Below are 7983 nucleotides of genomic sequence, written 5' to 3'. Positions count from 1 at the left end.
ATATTTATTTCTACTTCCTAAAATTACCATCATTGGAAAATAACTCCCCCCTGGGGTTTAGGACTCCTTTAAGGATGAAAGAAAGACAGAAGGAATGAAAGAGTGTAACAGTCTGCGCAGTACGTCAAACATTGCAGAAAAGAAAAACTTTCGGTAACCTACCTCAAATATCCCCTGACCGGGGTTGTTGGGGGTCAAGACGTATGTGATAAAAATACATATGAAATATATGTGCCCAAATAATCAGAATTACGCAGAACTGGGGTGGACAAGCGGATGTTTCTCGGAAAATTGTCTAGGAAGTCCTGGAGCCAAGGATGTTCGCTAAGCCTTCCATGTACATGTACGCCACCGCCCGGTACCGGTGTCACGAGTTTTATTGAGTCTAGCATAGCACACGTTGAGCGGATTAAACTTCCGCGAATTTCGAACTCAAAAGAAGAAATACACTGGTAACTGGATGTTTTTAACCCTCAAACCACCGTAGCTTTTTTACGACTAATCTTACCGTATGGGGTCAAAACTGACCCCAGAATGTTTTCTACAAATACAGCTTTTTTGGTGACTCTTTTTCTGATCTGTATATATGTATAGTTCCATATATCTATAAGGGACAGTTTGACATGATAAGTTGTGAATAATTTCTGCTTATTATCATAATTTATGCAAAAAGAAGGAACAACGTCTTTTACAACTAATGCTATTCAGACAAACGGGCTCTATTGAGGTTTGCGCCAACAGTTGATGTGATATTGCATCTGAATGGCTTACGCTAGAACAACCAAACTTGGTCACCTTTGCTAAAATTTTGTTGGCAACATTTTGTAATAAATGAAATAACTAATAAATGTTTTCTTGTTGCCATGGCAACCGGTTTCTGAGAGCCATATTTGGAAAAAGTCCCTAATTTTGGATTTAACAATGTAATTTTAGGGTTTTCTTTTTTAAACTGCACTTATTTTCTTATATCCATACCATCTAATGTCATTCACTATAACTTTCATGATTTGATATTCATAATTTATGCAAATTTCATTACGTCATCGGTCAAAATTTAAGATGGCGGACGATACAATTAGATAGCTATAACCAGCTATTTCAACCTCAAATTTCTTAATTTCCATGTTAATTGTAACAGAAACAATCTTAATATAAACGTTTTAGTCTTTTTATTGTGCTTTGAGGTTATTTGATGAAAAAATGCATTTAAAAAAAATTCAAGATGGCGGAACCAAGATGGCGGATTTCACTAGTGGTAGCTAAATATGAATATAATTTTTATGACGTCATTTCGACGTCGTTCCTGTTTCCAGTGACAAATAACTTCTTTGGATACATTATGATTTATCATACAGAATTTCTATGAAAATTTTATCGTGTACCTTTGAGCTATATGGAAATACCGAATTTGGTGGTTTTCGCCAATAAAATCACATAAATGACGTCATAATACGTCGCAACGTCAAAAATATTTACGTTCATTAAAAAATCTTGTTTTTTTCACGTATCTACAAAATGATATTTTGTTACTATGATCATAATAACCCTTGTCATACATGTTACTAGATGATAAGGATCAAACAATAGGGAATATGAGTGCAGATTTTGCTGGGGTCAGTTTTGACCCCACTGGACCACGCGTAAACTTTCTAGGATAACTTAATCAACAATCAGCCAATCTCGGTAAAATCGTATGAGAAGTTATTAGACATATATACAAACAAACTCATAGGAGGAATTTTGTTTTCAACTAGAAATGTCAAAATGGCACATGTTGATATACGCCTGGGGTCAGTTTTGACCCCATACGGTGGTTTGAGGGTTAAACGACTCGCATGTACACGCATTGCTTCGTCTTGGCAACCCTTCTGTATACTATCGGCATCATTTGCGTTAGCGCCAACAAGACAGCCACTAGTACTCTAAGCGCTTATAAGTAAAAAGCCGCGCCTACATGTATTTGCAATACATTCAGCAGCTCATGGGAGACAACAACGGAAAAATTACATCAAAGCAGATTTGATATTGTTCATCTGGCCAACGGCAAAAAGGAACTGGACGAAACTCACAGTCGCCTGCTACACAGACGACCGATGGCGATGGTGAGGACTTGTATCCAGTGCGTAGGTGCGAGGAACAGGCACCCTACATATTTGTTTTGTACTAACACTGCAATATCACATGGAGATAGGTTGCAGTTTGTGTCGCTGTCCCAAATGCTGTGGTCCCAGTAAATTTTGCAGCGTTTTTCACATTTAAAACAAAAAAGGAACTTCCCCATTTAGAGAAAGTTTTCTGAAACTCTCAGCTCCCCTCCTCACATCTTAATCTTAACTCTCACCCAGAACATAATGCAGAACATAATATGAAGATTAATTCATCCCTTCCTGACTTATCGGCTTTCAAAGTCGGCAACTGAAACGGCCCTGCATTTCCAAATAAAGCTGCTAGAGGGCCCAAAATCATGTCACTTCTTCCCGACCAACCAAAAATCGTGACCATAGCTTGTCACAGAACATGAGGTTTCTGGTTTATTCATCAAAACGGAAGTTCCACTGCAGTACCACGAAAAGCCACTAGGGACCCCATGATCTAATCGTTTCTTCATCTTACCAACACCTAACATCATAGCACATACACAAGTGTTAGGGTTGGCGCGAGTGCATGGACACCGCAGGGTAACTTTTTATTGCCAAAAGTTCAATCCGAAGAAATCGGCAGGTCGGAAGTAAGTAGACAGAAAAGCCGAAACACACAACGCGATAGTAAAAAAAAAAAACTCCAATAATCTTCCATACATCACGAAGTTTAATGAACAATTAAACTTTGTTAGTCTTACATAAGCATACAACACTGTCTAAGTTGTTTGCCAGCCACGCAACCCTTAAAAACATTTAAAAACCTCCCGAAAGTACGAAGGCCAAAATGATAGGGGACGTGCACCAGAGAATTAGTGCAAACAACCAATATTCTCTGCGGTTTCTTGCTAGATGTGTCAAACAAATGCACTGGAAAACAAAAACATTGTTCATTGTATTTATCAAATCATACGGGTAGAAACGCTCTACCAAACACAAACTGCTTTAATACATGTAGGAAGTTACAGTACAGAAAAAGGTAAAGTCAACAACAACATAGACTTATCAAATTGTACTTCACCCTTTTCAACAACAATCGTGTTGTTTTCAGCGTGCCGTGCACTGCGTCGAATGGACAGACAACTTTCTTTACCTACCCTTCACGTGGATATCACGCCATGTACGCGTGATCCCACACCTGTGCTACTCACCTGTGATACTGCAGAAACTCAATTATTTGCTAATTCGTCACGGTAACTACGTTATATCCTCAAACGCAAATAATTATCATTATATGATTATAAAATGACTTCGATGACATTGGGTAAACTTTCTTGAACAACCAATTTGCAGGAAATAGGTAGAAGAACAAAATGTTGCCTCAGCTCTTCTATAAATATTAATAGTGGCCAAGACTTATTTTTTCATTTCCAAATGGTCTTTGTTGCCCGGGGCGATATCGGGGCTGGCTATACCCGGGTCAGGAAGTTGCCGAGACCATTGCTTACAACAGCAGCCGTCTGCCTGGGTTGTTCGCTGACGCAGGTCCACAGCGAAGGCCTGGAACATATATGTGGGGCTCTAGACATCTCTCTGCTAGCGAGTTTTGCACTGATCATGGCAACAGTTTCGTAGGCGTCGAGGAATGGGTCATCACGACCACTGATGCTACGGAGGAGAATATCACATTCGATCATTCCGAAGGTCAAGACTGACAATAGCAGGATCGACCACGTACAGAAAGCGAGACTAAGACTTGTGATATGACCATGAGAGAAGACCTATAGCTACGTCTTTTATGATTGGTGAGCTTTTTGTTCGTTTCTACAAATTCGTATTGGAAGAGAAACTCTTATTCCGTCAGTCGTTCAAAAAACTCAAGACTGGCAATACCAGAATCGACCACATACATCAGGCGGACTAGGACTTGTGTGATATGACCATGGGAGAAAACCTACGTCTTTTTATATGATTGGTGAGCTTTTCTTTCTAATCTACAAATTAGAAACTCACATTCGGTCAGTACCACAAAGATCAAGACTGCCAATAGCAGGACCACATACAAAAGTCGGGACTCACTTAAAATTGTATTTCACATAACGTTGGTAAAAACGCTACCTCCCTTTATGTTTGTTGAGCCTTTGGTTTTTATCTACAAGTTCGCGTTCTTTTAACCTGTAACACGGACAGACCATGGCAATGTCCAGGCTTTGGCTATTAGTTCTGCTCATGGCCCGCTGTTTTGTCGGCTGTTTCTCGTGTGTGAATCTCGAATGCTGCGATGTAAGTGGCGGGGACCCTCCTACAGAGATCAACTGCACCAAGACCGGAAATCTTCAAGGAATCTCCACCGTCTTGAACGCTACTCTTAAGATTCTGGTGATGAAGTCTCAGACCATTAAAGTTATCAAACGAAGAGATCTGCCCTATCTCCCCGCTCTCCATGTCCTGGGCATCATCAGCAGTAGGGTGGCGACGGTAGGTGCAGGTTCCTTTCAATCGCTACCAAATTTGACGACCCTCGACTTATGTGGAAACAATATTAGGAAGCTCAACGCCGGGACATTCACAGGACTACAAAAGCTTAAAATCCTGATTCTTCAAACAAACCAAATTCGTTCCGTAGACGGCGGCACTTTTGTGGCGTTGCATCAACTCCAATCTCTGGACCTTTCTTCAAATTGCCTAAGCCGCATCCCTGAAGACATATGGCTCCTGACGTCTGTCTTGGAGGTCAACCTCGTGATCAATTACATACTGCAATCGCCTCTCGAAGATTTACAGAAATTTGAGGGCACTAAAGGTATGAACCTGGTTGGAACAGGGCAACAGGCAAAGTGCGACTGTACATTACGTGGGATTAAAGAGTTGATAAGCAGAAACGAGCGTTTGAGCTGGGACATTCGGTGCACTGGTGATCGTGAAAAAGGGCAGGTAACGTATCTTGCCAACCTTGGCCTGGACAGTCTTATATGTGAAGCGCCTAAAGTATCTGTTGTCCCGAACACACAAGTCTGGGACCTGCAAGGGACCGCTTCCTTCACGTGCGCTGCGGATGAATGTAAGGAGCATCTCTACTTCTCATGGCATCTTCCCAACGGAGAAGAACTTCCATCCACCATTGAATACTCAAGGCAATTCACCAAAGAAGAACCGCAGAAGTGTAGAGCAGGTTACGTGAGGACCTATGAGAAACGAACGGTGTGCTACTCCGTGTTGAACATTACGGCAGCCGTGCCTGGCAGTGGACACGACGTATCGGGTACGTACACGTGCAGGGTGACGGGGAACTACACACAGAATGCGTCCGCCTCTGCCGTCCTAACCGTACGTCACACACAACCGTCCGTCGACATGGTACATGATAAGACAACACCTCAGAAGCATACAGCGGCGACATCTTGTAACCCCGGACTAGATTACAATGTCATAACACCGGAAAATAAGAACATGTCTGTCATCTTGGTCTCAGAAAGGACGCCTGGAAGCCGCGGTAACATTCCTGTCTACGCCGGGATGACGAGCGTCTTCATTATCGTGTGTATAACTTTGGTTGCGTTCGTGACGGTAAGAAAAGTGAGAATGCGAAGGAGAGAGCAGAACAGAAACGATCAAGGCAGGGATGCCAATCAAATGTCCAAAGACGAAGATGACACCAATACTTACGAGAATGACGACCAGTTCTTAAACGAAGAAGATTCTTCGGGCAGAGGCATCTATGAAAACGACGACCAGTTTTCCGATGCACAAAATTCTGGAGAAGGTACTTATGAAAATGACGATCAGTTTTCCAATGAAGACGTCGGGGAGCAACATTACGAAAACAACGACGAATTCTCAGACATAGAAGAGGCTGGACACGCCTATGATAACGACTTTGAGCTCTCGAGTCGTGACAAAGACATTTCACGAAAGCATCGTCTACGGAACATGCCCGACACCGCATCAACGCGTGAGAGGGGAAAGAGAACCGGTAACGCTGTTAGTGCAGGATCTTCGCGCAAACCAAGACGCATCAACCGCAAGAAACTGAGAGCCTCCATGTGTAAAGTCACGGTTGTGGAAGAAGACATCGCGGAAGGACATTACGACAACGATAAACGAAGGGGTGGTCAGGTCAGAGCGAGAGCGGTGGGGGGCCACATGGGCACTGAAATCTTAAGACATGAAACGTCTCAAGACATGGCTGAAGAAGCTGGGGGGTATGACAATGAAAGGCAGAGAGGAGATGTGGTTTCAAGGAAACCTGCTAACGGCAGCAACTGCAGTGACGTCTCTGTGAAGAACACATCTGAAACCGGGTTCGGACTTTACGACAACGAAATGCAAAAGAGGGACAGGATCTCCGCAAGACCTAAAAACACCAGCCGGACGAGAGATAGCCACTGTGTGAGACAATCGTCCGTCGTCACAGCCAGACGCAAAGCCAGGAAGCCCGCGGATACTAGACCCTGCGACAACGTCGACGAAACACCAGGAGCCGAACCTAATACCGAAGGCATCAATGACTACATCACTGTAAAGTGCGATAGTACATCAGAGCCTGACTACCTGGATATACAGAAAACAAACCCCGCCACCAACAATACGTCAACAAACGACATCAGCGACGACAACGACTCAGAACATGAATATTTTGCACTTCCGGGTCCGTCCAGGAAACCAACAGACAATTTTCTAACGCACGAGACTATTGACGTCACCACGGAACATGATTACGTCACCCTGCCAAACACCGACAACAAAATCGATGACGACATCGCAAACCATGACTACATCACCCTGCCAAACACAAGCAACACAATTGATGACGACAGCTCAGGACATGACTACGTCAGCCTGCCAAACACCGGCACCACAGTTGATGACGACATCTCAAACCATGACTACATCGCCCTGCCAAACACCGACAACAAAACTGATGACGACATCTCAGAGCATGACTACGTCACCTTCCCAAACACCAAAATGGAAGACGACACATCATCAGAGCATCAGTATGTCACATTTCCGGACAACTGCAATGGATGAAAACACTGAGAACAGTGGCAACAGACTATGGATTTGCGAAGACTACGATTTTGGAAGAGAACTGATAGCAGGACTAGCGTGCCGATTTATCTCAAGGTTGGATTGAAGTCGTCGTGTTGATCTTGTTTAATGGATTGCTGCTACATGTATATATATTTTGTGCACATAAAATCTGATGTAGCAAGGAGGTTAAAATCAACCTCTTTGGTTGTAGCAACAAGAGTTCATGGGAGTTTTACGCCCACATGTGTAGCCGAAAACAGGTGATGACGTCATTCACTGCCATGGCAACGAGGCAGACTAATCTTGCGTGTGTGTCCGGGGACCTTTCATGAAACGTGACACCTGTTGGGTTTACATATTCACATCCCTCGCCAGACGCATTAAATATTGCTGTCTCAAGGGAGGTGCACAGTTTACAAGATTAAAGAGCTAAATAGTACTTTTCGTATTGAAGATGAAGAACTCCGTTCTGTCATGATCAACAGAGATATGTGAAGACATTTGTGTCACCTCACAGAGGATGAACTGAACTGAATTGAATAGTAATATGCATACATGTGGAAATTCTGCTTTGAAAAAAACGCAAAGTTATCTCCATGTTTGACAGTTTGAGCAAGCTTATGTAGCCTGCAGGCAAAAACCAAGACAGTTAGGGGCTATGTCATTTTAGACAGGTGAACTGAATGTTACTGTTATAGACCACATGTATGTCTAGACGCTAGTCTGCACTTAGTAATAATACTAAGACATATAGAGTATCTGTAAAGCCACTATACTGACAGAAGTTGTTGATTTGGAGTGGTTGGAAGCTTACTGAAGAGCAGCCATTGTATGACAGGATTTTGTGGTTACAAGCATCGCAAACATGATG

This window comes from Branchiostoma lanceolatum, chromosome 3 (assembly GCF_035083965.1).
Source record: "Branchiostoma lanceolatum isolate klBraLanc5 chromosome 3, klBraLanc5.hap2, whole genome shotgun sequence".
Taxonomy (NCBI): Eukaryota; Metazoa; Chordata; class Leptocardii; order Amphioxiformes; family Branchiostomatidae; genus Branchiostoma; species Branchiostoma lanceolatum.
Note: the sequence above shows the minus strand (reverse complement) of the source record.